Source organism: Mytilus californianus, unplaced genomic scaffold, assembly GCF_021869535.1.
Source record: "Mytilus californianus isolate M0D057914Y unplaced genomic scaffold, xbMytCali1.0.p SCAF_74, whole genome shotgun sequence".
Classification (NCBI taxonomy): Eukaryota; Metazoa; Mollusca; class Bivalvia; order Mytilida; family Mytilidae; genus Mytilus; species Mytilus californianus.
The window spans coordinates 687,326-704,644 of record NW_026262728.1 but is presented as its reverse complement, the minus strand read 5'-3'; the positions used below and the strand labels follow the sequence as shown (position 1 = coordinate 704,644).

Sequence of the window (17,319 nt, the reverse complement as noted above, 5' to 3'; positions counted from 1 at the left end):
ATAATCTAAAAGTGATACAATTATTCAAGCACTTTAGAGACAAAATGTAAATCATAAAGGCGCTTAAAATCTAAAAATCACTTAAACGTTTAACATTTCCTAAATTCATCGAATATAATTAAAGCATTTGAAAGACGAAGACTGTTTATGATAACAAAATGGCGCCAAGTTGTTGTGACTCTATTGTTATATGACAAAACATCAACTGTTTGTGTTCTTTTAATATAAATGATAATTTTATTTAAAGGAATTAAGCATACCATAAGAGGAGGAGAAACTAGGTAACTTAAACGTAAGTTGATCTCTATATATATGACTAGTTTTGCTAGTTTTATTTTGTATGACAATATGTAAATATTTATTGTAACTAGAGTTCAAGTATGGTTTTCATGTAAACATTCTCTCGTATTTCCTAATATCATGTTCCATGTCTTTTGACTTCATATAAAGTCCTTAGAACATAAGACATAAAATTTACTTTAAAGTGTCAACATATAAAATTATAGACAAACCATATACAGTATATATATACTGGCATTGATTGGTAAAAAATATTGATTTATAGTATACAAGAGGTTGCTGAAAAACAGATGTCTAAGGCAAACTTAAAATTCATTTGGCGAAAAAGATCGAAAATACCGTGTCCCCTTACCGAAAAATAAGCTCTGCGGCAAACATTTGCCGCAAGTTTGCAGCAAACATTGCCGCAAGCTTGCAGCAAACATTTGCTGCAAACTTGCCGCAACCATTTTACCATGCAAATGAAGGTTGCGGCAAGCTTGCTGCAAACATAATTATGCAAATTAGATTTGCCGCAAGCTTGCGGCAATTGTTTGCTGCAAGCTTGCGGCAATTGTTTGTTGCAAACTTGCGGCAAACTTGCAGGAACTACACATTATACCAATGTCATGTGTGTAGACATATTCAATTTATCTCTTTCAAATTACACAGCAATATTTTTAAAAAATCAATTCATGTCTGTATGCAAACAGTCATTGAAAGAGTTCTTGCAAACTTACTAGATTTAAGGAAATACATACATGCATTTGCGTTTTGAAAAAGGGGGCAGGGGTCATTCTCAAATGACATCATATACCTGTATTAAGAAATGAAAAAGGATAAATCTCAAATGTGTATTGAGTATAAAGCTAGGTAACAATTGCATAACAGAATTGAACTTAGTTTTAATAAACATGGTACAGTACATCAGTTACAAAATTCAAACTTGTAATAGCTAAAGTTTTTCATTACACACATACATGTATATATAGTTGCTTACTTTATTATGTATGATGATAACATTAATTATTTTATTAAAACATTCTATGAATTATTTGTACTTACAAAATTACATACTGAATATCTTTATCTATTGAACCAAAATGCCTCCTTGATCTCTTATTTGTGAAATGCATTTTCCAAACACAACCAACATGACCTAGCCACAATTTCAAATTGATATCTTCCAGGAAGTGCCAACTAGGCATGCCCAGTCAATATTGTGTAATTCTTGCAATGTTCTGGCAAACATACAGAATGGTCAAAGTTTTCTGCAATCTTGCGGCAAACATATAGAATGGTCAAAGTTTTCTGCAATCTTGCGGCAAACATTCTTTATAATTTTAAACTTTCTGGCAATCTTACGGCAAACATTGATGTTTCTGCAAACTTGCCGCAAGCTTGCAGCAAAAAGCTGCAATGTTTGCCGGAAGTTTGCAGCTAGCGGCAAACATCTGCAAACACTATTTTCTGTGTTCCTGCAAACTTTTTGTTTGCCGCAAGCTTGCAGCAAGTCTGCTGCAAGTTTGCGGCAAACAATTCAGTTCCATAAGGGTCAACAAGTGTGAAATGTCGAAAAAATATCAATATAAAAAAGAAGATGTGGTGTAACTGCCAATGAGGCAACTCTTCACAAGAGACCAAATGACACAGAAATTAACAACTATAGGTTATCGCACTGCCTTCAACAATGAGTAAAGCCCATACCGCAAACCTACTACAGATTGAGCAATACAATCCCATCAAATGTCGATTAGTATACTTTAATGATAAACTAGTCCGTATGTTGAGGCCAATTTATGAATGTTTTAGGAAATGCGGTTCTAATGCTTCCTTAAATGTAAACTCTTACGCGTGATTTTCCTAATCAAAGCAAAATATGATCGCTAAAGTCGCTAAATATCATCTCAAAATCGGATATAAATACTTTTCAAAGGTACCAGGCTTATAATTTACAATTAAGTATATTACAATAAAAAAAATTGCAATTTTCGAGCAAAATGTGATATTTTTTTTTCTAAAAATTTAGCATTTTTGTTCATGTATTAACTGTTCTTGTCCAAATTGCTCAAACGGTTAAAACTCGAGCCAATAACATTGAAATGAGAATCTTTGAAAGCTAAAAATTTAGCACTGAGTTTTGAATGTAAAATTTCAGTAGGCTAAAAATTTAGTTTATTGTATAATTTAAAATGTAAAATATAACTTACAAAAAGGAATGCTAAAATTTTAGTATGTATATTATTCATTTCTTTTTTTATTGCAGGATGCATTTGAAGGATGTTGAGAATTGCCTTTTTTTCTAAGAAAAATTGAATTAAGCTGTAGTATTTAAAAGCTTGATGCATTTTTTCTAAACAAAAAGAAATTGATTTTCCGACATGATGCAAATTGATATAAAGTTGTTAAAACTCCTAGATTTCAGGCAAAAAACCCTAGATTTTTAGCCATTTTGCAAAGATTCAAAACAATTCATTTTGAGAATGAAAATTGCAGAGTATCAAAATTTATTGCAGTCCGTTCCAAATTGAATACGTGTGTAATGTGACCAGGACATGATTGTAAGGTGACCAGATGTAAACATAGTCAAGAGATGTTCAAGGTGACCGGAGGTAACTAAAAAGCATACAGATGTAAGGTGACCAGGGTTACCAACGTTAATGTGAATGTAAGGTGATTAGAGGTAACAAAAATAAATATATTTAGTAGGAAATCAGAGGTAAACAAAATAAACATATTTGTTAATAAGGTGGCTAGACAAAACCGACGTTTATATCTGCGTATGGTGACCAGAGGAAATTTTAGTCAATATCTGTGTAAGATGACCCAAGGTAACTAACATCAATATATGTGTTTGGTGACCAGAAGTAACCAAAGTGAATGATTGTGTTATGTGAGCATTATTGTAAGGTGACCAGAGGTCAACATAATGAATATATGTACAATGTGACCAGAGGTAACCAAATTAAATGAGTGTGTAATGTGACGAGAGCATCATTGTAGCTGGACAAGAGGTAAACATAGTCAATATGAGACCAAGGTGACCAGAGGTAACCTAAGTCAATATATGAACAGCGGTGTAAGGTGACCAGAGGTAACCATAGTCAATATTGGTCAGGAAACACAGTTATAGTCTCTTGATTTTCGTTGTCTACGAATATAGTCCCTAGTGTGGACAGTGTGTTACTTGCTATTTTTTTTAATACCCTTTTCCAAATTTATTTCTCCATGTTTTATGCCTCAAATAGTAAGTAGGGGGATGAAACTACACTGCCAAAAAAATTGGGTCATGAATTTTAAAGTAAAGTAGTAATTTGGTTCAACCAAAAAAGGTTACAAATTAGTATATCGGAAGCTGTCAAAAGAATTCAAGACCCCTTTAACATAAAATTGTCCATATTTTGAGTTTTCTGTAATTTTGCTATAAATTGTCCCAAAAGTAGTACACCACACTGTAAAAATATTATTGAGAAAGCGCAGGTGGGATTTTTTTAATTTCCATTTATTGTCTAAAAGAAATGCACTACGAAATAATTGTGTTCTCCGGCCTATTAGTTGAAATGACCCGAGGTAATCAACGTCAATATATGTGTTAGGTGACCAGAGTTAACCAAATTGAATACGTGTGTAATGTGACCAGGACATGATTGTAAGGTGACCAGATGTAAACATAGTCAAGAGATGTTCAAGGTGACCGGAGGTAACTAAAAAGCATACAGATGTAAGGTGACCAGGGTTACCAACGTCAATGTGAATGTAAGGTGATTAGAGGTAACAAAAATAAATATATTTAGTAGGAAATCAGAGGTAAACAAAATAAACATATTTGTTAATAAGGTGGCTAGACAAAACCGACGTTTATATCTGCGTAAGGTGACCAGAGGAAATTTAAGTCAATACCTGTGTAAGATGACCCAAGGTAACTAACATCAATATATGTGTTTGGTGACCAGAAGTAACCAAAGTGAATGATTGTGTTATGTGAGCATTATTGTAAGGTGACCAGAGGTCAACATAATGAATATATGTACAATGTGACCAGAGGTGCTTTTTGTCCGCAATTTGCTTTTTGTCCGCTTTTGCTTTTTGTCCGATAATTTTGCTTTTTGTCCGACACTTTTGCTTTTTGTCCGTTGCTTTTTGTCCGTTTTGCTTTTTGTCCGATAATTTTGCTTTTTGTCCGACACTTTTGCTTTTTGTCCGTTGCTTTTTGTCCGTTTTGCTTTTTGTCCGATAATTTTGCTTTTTGTCCGACACTTTTGCTTTTTGTCCGTTGTTTTTGGTCCGTTTTGCTTTTTGTCCGCTGATTTTGAATTATGTCCGATATAAAAATTTGTATAAGTTTTGCAGGTTTCACTTTGAACTTCGAAACACCATGTCCTTTTTGGAGTTAAATACAGACCGTACTCACATTATAAATGATTTGTACATGAAATATTCGTTTCTTTCACTAGATATTAGAAGATGTGGTATGAGTGCCAATGAAACAACTCTCCATCTAGTATGATCAATATGTTCTGAATTTACCGCTCACTTACTTTTAAAATGATTCATTGGAAAAGTTTTATCTTTTGGTATATATTTCTTTTATTTCAGATGTGAAGAAAATCCGAATGCTTCAAATTTTGTATACTAAAGCTTTATGTTTCAATGACATAATTTTCAATTGTCCTTGATTTAATTTTCGTTGTTTCTTTTGTGTATAGGCTGATTGTAGGGTGCACATGTCCGACCAGTAGGTTTCAACTAACTTTTTGTCAATGTTCTATTTTTATGGTTTGGTTTTTTTTCTGATGCTTTTTAAGCAATTGGTCAGATACAATTAGCGTATGCAGGGCTTGTTATTTTTACTAGAAGTTTGAACGGGGTTCATCTAACATTGACCTTATTTTCATGTGCTATTGGTCGATGCTTATTTTTCATGAGACTTTGGTGGGTTTTTTTTAATAATCTCATAGTAGACCAAGTATATTTTCTGAAATGATTGTAATGTGAACATACTATTCGCAAATAGTATGTCTAAAATTTAATACATTTTTATGGTTTATTTGTTTGTCTTAATGAGTGTGGTATCTTAGATAATAAATACAATAGGTGGACAATATTGGTTGTATTGGATGATTGCAATATATAGATGCCTTATTGCATGTAAACTGACACTGCCATTACTTTCGTCATTCATCGATCAATCATGAGTTCTCGACATAAGCTAGATTTAATTTATGTATGATTTACATATCCGACAAGAAGTGGCAATCTGACTTTGACCTCAGTTTCATAGTTCATTGGTCAATTTTAAGTATTGGTGGTTATAGGTCTGTATCTCAGATAATAATTAAAACATTCATGAAAGATACCATGCAGATGTATAACTGTATTCTCCAAACTCGCGTTTCCCTACAAAGGATTCAACAGTGACGGTCGATTAAAAAAAATATGGAACTTAGAATAATTGGTAAGATTGCCAATGAAACCACTCTCTACAAGAGACCAAATGTCTTTGATAATAGAGACTACATGACACCGTATGACACTCAACGCGGAGCAAAAATCTTCACCTCATAGACAATCAAAAACGTGAAAATCATCGGCATCATTTATAATGCATAAACCTAAAAACCGAAAAGATAGCGTTAGAATAGATATAAGAAGATGTGGTATGAGTGCTATTGAGACGACTCTCTCATCCAAGTCACAGTTTGTAAAAGTAAACCATTATAGGTCAAAGTACAGTCTTCAACACGGAGACTTGGCTCACACCGAACAGCAAGCTATAATTAAAGGGCCCCAAAAATAACATGTGTAAAACCATTCAAAGGAGAAAACGAACAGTCTAATCTAAATAAAAAACGAGAAACGAGAAACACATATGAACCACATCAACAAACGACTGAACATCAGACGTCTGTTTGACCTTGATCAATATTGTGTTTTTCAGATAATTTTACTAATCGGTCAACTTGACATATTTTGTTGACCAATTTTCTTCAAGACTATTTCAAGACTATTTTGCCGAAAATATTACCAATTTTCAAATCATGATTTCTTTGATAGAGGGTTGCTGCTCACAAAGAAGCTGTTAAACCAAGAGTTCCAAGTGGTGAAGTTGAAATCACCCCCTCGTAAGTTTTACGGACGCCTTCAAGAGTTGGTTGACCGTTATGGAATATCTGTTTCACAGATGATAGCGGATATGTTTCAAATGTCTTAACTACAATCCCGTCCCCTTTTCCCTGAATGTGGCCTACCGAATTAGACTTGTTACCGGGTATGTACTAACATGAGCAACACGATGAGTGCCACGTGTGTAGCAGGAACTGCTTTTAAAAAAGGAAGATGTGGTATGATTGCCAATGAGACAACTCTCCACAAGAGACCAAATGACACAGAAATTAACAGCTATAGGTCACCGTGCGGCCTTCAAAAATGAATAAAGCCCATACCGCATAGTCAGCTATAAAAGGCCCCGAAATCACAAATGTAAAACAATTCAAACGAAAAACTAACGGCCTAATTATTGTACAAAAAAATTAACGAAAAACAACAGCAACAAACACCAACCACTGAATTACAGGCTCCTGACTTGGGACAGAAAACATACATACAGAATGTGGCGGGGTTATATATGTTACCCTTTCTGAGCACCTGAGATCACCCCCAGTTTTGCTCAGTATGTTATGTTTTTTGTACTTTAATTGTGTGTGTGTTTGTGTGTTTATCTTTTTCTTTTTTAGCCATGGCGTTGTCAGTTCATTTTCGACTTCTGAGTTTCAATGCCCCCTTGGTATCCTTCGCCTCCCTCTTTAGATGGAACATTTCTGCTTGAAACCTTAGATTTTCCATTTTCCTTATCTATCTGTAAGCTTGAAACATTATGTATGGTTTTATCCTGAGAAAATGCATAGCATCCTTCAATTTCGTTCAGATTAAGAAATTTTTGTCAAAGTTGAAGGACTTGAAATAAATAATTGCTTTGTAATGTCAATTTTACATCTTTTTTGTATCGAGGCATAATTATTATCAATTAATTTGAGTTGTTTAATTTATTTTTGAATTTGTTTCAGACTAGTGATTTGTTGCCTTAGTTATGGCCCTTGAAAAAAGAAACTTTGAAAATATGTAGATACAAGTATTGTTACGATTTGCATGCATAAACTAACGAACTCGTGGTTGCAAATTCAGAAAATGCCATTAGCGTTATAAATATCGATCGATCCAGAGCTTGAGCGAGCTTTTTTCTGTGGTATGGGGTTTACTCACTGTTAAAAGCCGAGCGAAAACTGGTTTATAATGATCACACTTTTGATTATTGGCTTTACTGGATAGTCATCTAATGTACAAATATACCACACAAGTTTTACACGAAACCATTGGATTGGCATGAAATTTCTGATGTCTTCTGATTTTTTAGTCAATAAGAGGTCAAACTTTCCGCTATACGGTATTTGCATGACTGTATAGATTAAAATACAAAACAAAAGAAATTAAAAAATCTGATAAAAAGTGTTAATGGAAGAAAAATACATCTTCCTGATGTGTAAAATCACGTTAAATACATTTAGAAAAGTGTCTTTTGTACCACTTTCAGAGGTATCTTTCCTTAAAAGTCAAAACGTATAGTCAAATTGGTAAGAAAAGAATTGTGAAAATTATATTACATTAATATGTGTTCTTAAACATACAAATCCCACTTATTGTTTTAAATGTTATAAACGTTTGAATGAATTGTACAAGTAATCCATACTTTCACGACTACCCTCTGTCATTAAGGGCATACAATACAATTACAGGGGAGGTAATGGCGTTGCTAACGTAAAATGTTATTTTCGCGAGGTCAAACTGTGACATATCGGGAAATACTGGTTTTTTGTGTGATTTAAACTGATTTAACTTGAAAACGAGTACACGGACCCCTCTTTTTTAAAATTGCATTATGTTTGATTACGTATGAAGTTTATTGGTACCAATTTTAATGAAAAAGTCAACATTGATTTTTTTTAAATTTGATAAATATACTGCAAAAATGCCGTTTTTCCTCAGATCCCGAAACTTTGTTACACATTAACTATTTTCAAAGATTTGTTGAACATACTAAGAGATGAGTAAAGACGATTTTCATAATTTTTGTACAAAAAAACCGCTTGTGTTTATCTGTTGAAATAAAAAAGTTAGGTGTGTCTATCAAAAGGATAGAAATGTCCAAAAAAACCGAAACTTTGACCCCTTTTATCTCTTAAAGTAGCACATGAAGGTATATTTTAATTACATAATTGAATTGCGCAAAAGGGATCTTTTAATGATAGGCCAGGGAGACACAAAGCATCAAACGCCCAGCAGGACCGATGCATTTGTCTTAAACATCTCCGATATTGATTCCGCGTGGCTTTCTAATTGACACGAGTATCCATTGGTGTTCATGGTAAAACCTTTGGAGCTATATCAGTTTGCGTGGAAATTAATAAAGAACACGGCAACCTTTCCTTGGTGATATTTTAATGGCCGTCCGGCGTAAAAAAATATCTGTTAACCAACAACCATCTTATGTGTACCAAAAGCCGTCAGCGATGGTCACACAGACAATTTGCTACCTTCGTGGACCAAAGTCTGGCTTTTCGCGGGATCCTATTAAACATTTAGTGTTGTCACTATCATGTGCTGTAGAGATTTCGTTGCACAACATGACAGAAACATTCTTTATTAGGACTCTATGTTGATAATTCGACATTAGATGTTTCATATACCCATTGTAGCCGAAAAATGGTAATGAAACATTTTTGTTTGATATCGATCTATTGTTTGAATTGTAAATTTTCATATTCAATTTTTTTTTTAAAGATTATCATTTTGAATATAGATTTTATTTTTGAAAAAGCAAGTGTTGGACTTTTATTGGCACTCAGTTCATGTAAGCTGTCATTTTTTAAATGTGCTTATCCGAGTCCTGGACTGCATTCCAGCGGTTTCATTCGTTTACTTTTGTGTACATTTTATACAGACCAGTATTTTTTTCAATTGTTTTTACCAATATTTTAGCTGCATGTAACATCTTGAACACTCAGAACAGCGAAACAAAATTTAGATTTCAGAAATAAATAGCCTTTAGCCATTAACGAATAGCCGATGACTTTTCAAGAGTTGTTTTCGTTAAAGGACGATTCCTTTATTTTTGTGCAATTTTTGCTCTTAACGACAAAAAAAAAGATAAAAAGAACATTACGTAAAGCATTAAGTATCACCTATAGTATTTTACAACCTTCATTGGTGGTAGTTCATATATATTTCTGCTGTTTTTTTGTATATACGTTATTGTCCTGAATAAACATCTTCATGCAATTGTGCGTTTTTGCGTTTCAGTTTTTTTATTGTGAAATTTCTTCTATCAGCCAAGACAAACTTTAAATTCGACCGTTATAAATGTTTTCGCCAGAAATCCATGTATAATCATTTAATAGCTACAAATTTAATCATTATCTAGTGCCCTAAGTTGAGGTTTTCCGAGACGCTGGGTTTGAAATGGGGTATCCCATTCAATTTATACAATATTCGGAATCTTTAAAAGATGCAGATGGGAATTTTCGGTCCTTATGAATGTGTTCGCAAGGAATTAAATTATAACTCCTTGTAGGGTCATCAAAAAGCAACTATTTAGGACCCCCTTGGATTAAAGTCAACGGGTTCGAAAGTTCAGTTAAACATATGTCTTTTTTAAACATAATATTAATGGATCTGGCACACTCAAGTCTTGTCCAAAATATGATTATAATACGACACAAAGGGAGCAGGATTTGATTACCCTTCCTGAAAATCATAAATCATCACGGTTTTTTACAGGGTTCTTGTTGCTCAGATTTTATCTTTCAATGTTGTGTTTTGTGGACTGTTGTGTGTCTTGTTGTTTTTCATTTTAGTTGTGGCTTTGTTGGTATGTTTCGCCCTTTTTTTAGTGTGATTGCCCCTTTGGTATCTATCGCCTCTCTCTTATATATGATATCTTAATAATTATATATATGTAAGCATTCATATGCATTTATATGGATACAATGTTGAATAAAAATAGACATAATAATTAGATGAGTGAAAAAAAAGAAAATGAAGAAATAGAAAAAAAGGGGACATAAACAGTCGAAGTAGAAGGCTAGATATAAGGACATTTGTACGTGTGAGGAGTTGGCATTCTGAGTGTTTTACACAACAAGGAATATTTTAGATCGTGTAATATAGACAAACGCTTATTCAGTCTGGTCGTAAGTTAGTCTGTCATCCTCAAACATTTTGCAATGGTGTACCTTCTCAAATTTGTAGAATACATGGGATATTCAAAGATTTAGACGAACATGTTCGAAACTTTATAATACATGTAGTTTAGAAATTGATCAAATCAAATAGTCCATGTGTGATGGTTTCGTTATTGAAATTCTAAATATGTTTAACCGCGCTAAATATTATATATGACAATCATACAAATATAAGTCAGGAACGGGGGTTCAACCTGTTATTTAGTAGTTGTTGTTTTTGTTTCTGTATATCATATTTGTTTGTCGTATACAGTTTTGTAAAGCAATCAAGCCGTTGGTTTTTCTCGTTTGAATTGTTTTACCATTATGGTAAATGGTGTCGGCGTTTGCTGCATGTGGAAGTGCATACATTTACGACATTTTATAGCTTATACGCACAGTTTCTTCTTTCCGCTAGTGATATATAGTCACCATTTGCACTGATATACGAACGGCCGTCTGTCCGTTTTGCAACATTTTAGTGTAAAAATTTCTTTTAAGTCTGGTAATAATTTCGTCATATTTCAAACAACTTTGTTTTTTTTAAACATTACAAACATTACAAATATAACAAACAATGCTTTAATTTTTGGAACACTATCGTAAAGTTTAAGGAAAACATGTGTAGTTATTTATTGAGATAAACTGAATTATCTTTAAATTTCGGAATTGTCTAGCAACTATTTCCAAATGGCGTACCGTTAAGACGTTCGAGGCTATTCAAGTAATAAGGAAACTTTGGTTAACACAACAGCATTGTCAGCCAAGGTGTTCATTGTTGTTTGACAAACTCGAAAAGAGGGGGGAAGTAATTAAAAGGCTACTTAGCATTTAGTAATACTTATTTTTTATAACGAAATAGATGTGCACAATATTTTAGATACAGATAGTGCATTTCTAAATATAAAACACTTTTTTAATAGAAACATTTGAAATAAATACATCAACAGTGTTTATTTTAAAATTGGTCAAGTCTGTAGTGCGGCAAAAGTAGAAGTTATTGGTTTTTTTTTCTCCTCACTGAAATGCGATACTTTTAATACTAATCTGTTAATGTAATTAAGTTTTCGGTATATTTCTTATCAATAGAGTATGCATGTACCAACCAAAGAAATATGACTGTATCCCTGGTTATAACTCTTGAAAAGAGAAATAAAATCTAATCTGGAACAAGTCTCGGTTACCCAGACGGTTGGATTTTACAAATCAATATGTGGTACAAGTGGAAAATATCAATGAATTAAAAAAAATATTATAATCAAACATAACTCTGTTAAAAAAATGTGTATTTACAATAAGTAGTTTTTAAGTAAACAAGTTAGTTAAGTTGTTTAAACGAGTTAGTTAATTCGTTAAAACAAGTTAGCTAAGTTGTTAGCTAAGTCGTTATAACAAGTAAGCTAAGTCGTTATAACAAGTAGGCTTAGTCGTTATAACGACTTAAAAATAAAACTCCAATCAAATAAAAACCAAAAACTGCTAATTTTCCTTAAAATTACCAATTCAGGGGCAGCAACCCCAAAACGCGTTGTCTGATTTGTCTGAAAAATTTTATGGGCAGATAGATCTTATACTGATGAACATTTTCACCCCTTGTCAGATTGGCTCTAAATGCTTTAGTTTCAGAGATATAAGCCAAAATCTACATTTTACCCCAATGTTCTATTTTTAGACATGGCGGCCATCTTGATTATTTGGGGGGTCATCGGATACTTTTTTAAAACAAGATACCCTAAGGATAATTTTGGCCATATTGGCTTAAATTTTGCCAGTAGTTTCAGAGGAGAAGATTTTTGTAAAAATCAACAACGACGGATGCCAAGTAATGAGAAAAGCTCACTTAGCCCTCTGGGCCAGGTGAGCTAAAAAAGCAAAACGGACAAAAAGCAACGGTCAAAAAGCAAAAGTGTTGGACAAAAAGCAAAATTATCGGACATAAAGCAAAACGGACAAAAAGCAACGGACAAAAAGCAAAAGTGTCGGACATAAAGCAAAATTATCGGACAAAAAGCAAAACGGACAAAAAGCAACGGACAAAAAGCAAAAATGTCGGACAAAAAGCAAAATTATCGGACAAAAAGCAAAAGCGGACAAAAAGCAAATTGAGGACAAAAAGCACCGTATCATTCGCTTTACCCTAATTTAAGGTAATATGTGTGCATGTGGTTGTTGAATTAGTATTCTGGAGGTGTGCCTATATTGGCAGAAGTTATAAAATACAGATAATGCATTTTTGTAAACATTGTATAGGAACATTGTTTAGCAAAACAAATCGTGCATATTGCAGATTAACAAGGCAAATAAACACGTATTAATAATTGATATTTCAATATTGAATTTCAGTGTGCAATATATGCATAATAAAACGAACATGAACTAATGACAGTTGATCGGAATACACATAGTTAATTTTCTGGCATTTGATGTCTTATCCTGAGACAAGAAAAGTCTGTAATTCTTTATCTCATTTAAGCCAATAGCTATTGCTGTATCTCAGCCGCATCATAAAGCAACCAATCAGAATTTATATGTGATTAGTAATTATTTCAAGATGGCTTGTTTATCGACTGAAACTAATAGCTCCGCACTGTGCGAAGCAATTACAGTCAGAGCTCTGACATAAACAAGTCAGAATAAAATGACTTGTTAAAGTCAGAATTTCAATATTTAGCCAGTTTAATAAAAAAAAAAAAGAAAAAAAAAAAAATTGGGAGTAATATATATCCCCATAATATGACATATTTATTTGTAAATTTCTAGTTTTGACGAAACAGATTAATAAAATTAGCTTAGCTGGCTTTGTGTATAAATAACAAAATAATAGTCACCTTAAATTGTTGATATTTTTAGAAATAACTGTTGGATCAAATTTTACGAAACTGGTCTTATTTTCACGACATAACTTATGAGAGTAATATAGCCCCATAAAATTGAATATTTATTCGCACATTCCCAAGTTTTACGAGATAAAATGAAGTCTTATTTTCACGAAACAACATTTGGGAGTATTATTGCCCAATAAAATTATATCTTTATTAGCATATTTCCAAGTTTTAAGAAAAAAATTGGGAGAGTTTTAACTTTGTCTGTATTTGATTAATCTCATCATTAGAACACATTTTATCAATAACAAATTATTAGAATTAGTTTTTTGTAACTTTTAAATGTACTTGCATGCTTTAGCTGTGAAAGGTATCGGCATTATCAATTAGAATAAAATGCTTCGCTGGGCGCAGCTTGATACGACCGCAGAGGTCGAACCCTGAACAGTTGGGGCAAGTATGGACACAACATTCAAGCTTGATACAGCTCTGAATTTGGATTGTGATTAATTATTTGACACAGCATAGGTTTCTGACACAGAAAGAATGTGGTCTAAGAACTTCAATTTTTTTAATTTACCTATTATGGTCCAATGTCCAAAATCAAAATACATGGTTAGATTCAGCATATCAAAGAACCCCATATATTCAATTTTTGTTGAAATCAAACAAAGTTTAATTTTGGACCCCAACTTGGACAAACTTGAAAACTGGTCCCATAATCAAAAATCTAAACACATGTTTAGATTCAGCATATCAAAGTACCCCAAGAAATCAATTTTTGTTAAAATCAAACTAAGTTTAATTTTGGACCCTTTGGACCTTAATGTAGACCAATTAAAAAAAACGGGACCCAAAATAAAAATCTAAAAACACGGTTAGATTTGGCATATCAAAGAACCCCAATAATTCAATTTTTGATGAAATCAAACAAAGTTTAATTTTGGACCCTTTTGACCTCAATATGAACCAATCTGATAGCGGGCCCACAAATAAAAAATCTAAAAACATGGTAAGATTCAGCATATCAAAGAACCCCATATATTCAATTTTTGTTGAAATCAAACAAAGTTTAATTTTGGACCCCAATTTGGATCAACTTGAAAACTAGGCCAAAAATCTAAAATCTAAATACATGTTTAGATTCAGCATATCAAAGAACCCCATATATTCAATTTTTGTTGAAATCAAACAAAGTTTAAATTTGGACCCCAACTTGGACCAACTTGAAAACTGGTCCCATAATAAAAAATCTAAACACATGTTTAGATTCAGCATATCAAAGAACCCCAAAAATTCAATTTTTGTTAAAATCAAACTAAGTTTAATTTTGGACCCTTTGGACCTTAATGTAGACCAATTTAAAAAACGGGACCCAAAATTAAAAATCTAAATACACAATTAGATTTGGCATATCAAAGAACCCCAATAATTAAATTCTTGATGAAATCAAACAAAGTTTAATTTTGGACCTTTTTGACCTCAATATGAACCAATTTGATAGCGGGCCCACAAATAAAAAATCTAAATACATGGTAAGATTCAGCATATCAAAGAACCCCATATATTCAATTTTTGTTGAAATCAAACAAAGTTTAATTTTGGACCCCAATTTGGACCAACTTGAAAACTGGGCCAAACATCTAAAATCTAAATACATGTTTAGATTCAGCATATCAAAGAACCCCATATATTCAATTTTTGTTGAAATCAAACAAAGTTTAAATTTGGACCCCAATTTGGACCAACTTGAAAACTGGGCCAAACATCTCAAATCTAAATACATGTTTAGATTCAGCATATCAAAGAACCCCATATATTCAATTTTTGTTGAAATCAAACAAAGTTTAATTTTGGACCCCAATTTGGACCAACTTGAAAACTGGGCCAAACATCTAAAATCTAAATACATGTTTAGATTCAGCATATCAAAGAACCCCATATATTCAATTTTTGTTGAAATCAAACAAAGTTTAATTTTGGACCCCAATTTGGACCAACTTGAAAACTGGGCCAAACATCTAAAATCTAAATACATGTTTAGATTCAGCATATCAAAGAACCCCATATATTCAATTTTTGTTGAAATCAAACAAAGTTTAATTTTGGACCCCAATTTGGATCAACTTGAAAACTAGGCCAAAAATCTAAAATCTAAATACATGTTTAGATTCAGCATATCAAAGAACCCCATATAGTCAATTTTTGTTGAAATCAAACAAAGTTTAAATTTGGACCCCAACTTGGACCAACTTGAAAACTGGTCCCATAATAAAAAATCTAAACACATGTTTAGATTCAGCATATCAAAGAACCCCAAAAATTCAATTTTTGTTAAAATCAAACTAAGTTTAATTTTGGACCCTTTGGACCTTAATGTAGACCAATTTAAAAAACGGGACCCAAAATTAAAAATCTAAATACACGGTTAGATTTGGCATATCAAAGAACCCCAATAATTAAATTCTTGATGAAATCAAACAAAGTTTAATTTTGGACCTTTTTGACCTCAATATGAACCAATTTGATAGCGGGCCCACAAATAAAAAATCTAAATACATGGTAAGATTCAGCATATCAAAGAACCCCATATATTCAATTTTTGTTGAAATCAAACAAAGTTTAATTTTGGACCCCAACTTGGACCAACTTGAAAACTGGGCCCATAATCAAAAATCTAAACACATGTTTAGATTCAGTATATCAAAGAACCCCAAGAATTCAATTTTTTTTTAAATCAAACTAAGTTTAATTTTGGACCCTGTGGACCTTAATGTAGACCAATTTAAAAAACGGGACCCAAAATTAAAAATCTAAATACACGGTTAGATTTGGCATATCAAAGAACCCCAATAATTGAATTTTTGATGAAATCAAACAAAGTTTAATTTTGGACCCTTTTGACCTCAATATGAACCAATTTGATAGCGGGGTCCACAAATAAAAAATCTAAATACATGGTTAGATGCAGCATATCAAAGAACCCCATATATTCAATTTTTGTTGAAATAAAGCAAAGTTTAATTTTGGACCCCAATTTGGACCAACTTGAAAACTGGGCCAAAAACATAATTTAAAGCAGTGTAAGGGAGATAAATCAAATACATCATTGAAATTATCTCCCTTACACTGCTTTTAAATTATGTATAAAGTAATGGTTAATGAACAATTAAGATAATTTAAAACAGTGTAAGGGAGGTAATCCAAATACAACGCTTTGGTTACTTCCCTTACACTGCTTTTAAATTATGTTTAAAGAAATGCATATTTATAAAGGAAGACCAGTATGGCGCATTAGATTTGTAAAATCTTTGACCACATTTATTTATTTGTTTTCCCGAATCTAACCGTGTATTTAGTACTAAAGTATTTGTCCATTAATGAGGACAACCTTGTTTTTCCCCCTTTTTGCCCCTAATTCTTAAACGGTTTGAGCAATAACCCCCCAAAGCAAATCCTAACCATCCCTTTGTGGTATGGAAACTTGTAGTATAATTTCAGAGAGATCCATACACCGTTCCACAGTTATTGTCTGGAATCTAGAAAATGCTTATTTTTGGCCCCTAATTCCTTAACTGTTGGTACCATAACCCCCAAAATCAATCGCCACCTTCCTTTTGTGGTATTGAACCTTATGGTAAAATTTCATAGAGATCCATTCACTTAAACTAAAGTTAGAGTGCGAAAACTAATGCGTCTTCGGACGACGACGCCGGACGACGACAGACGACGCCGGACGACGACGACGACGACGCCAACGTCATACCAATATACGACCACAAAAATTTTTTTGCGGTCGTATAAAAATCGTGAGGCGTAGAACCTTTTTCACAACAATAGCGGATTTTTACCCATGAATCCATCGGAATAATCGGCTTTCCGGTGGCCACGTCATTTCATTGGCTGTTATATAGACTCTACTAGAGTTGCGAATCTCTTGTATT

At 32.9% G+C, this 17,319-nt stretch overlaps 1 long non-coding RNA gene across 2 annotated transcripts in view; it reads right to left on the bottom strand.

The window, feature by feature from the left end:
- LOC127710364 (uncharacterized) overlaps positions 1-17,319 on the bottom strand; it is a 269,295-nt gene that overhangs the window by 28,964 nt on the left and 223,012 nt on the right. The window contains exon 1 of one of the 2 annotated variants that reach the window (XR_007986154.1): positions 17,007-17,093. The exons of the other annotated variant lie outside the window; for it this stretch is intronic. This is a non-coding gene — a long non-coding RNA (uncharacterized LOC127710364). Of the gene's footprint in view, positions 1-17,006; positions 17,094-17,319 lie in introns of those variants that run through there. 2 annotated transcript variants of the gene reach the window in all.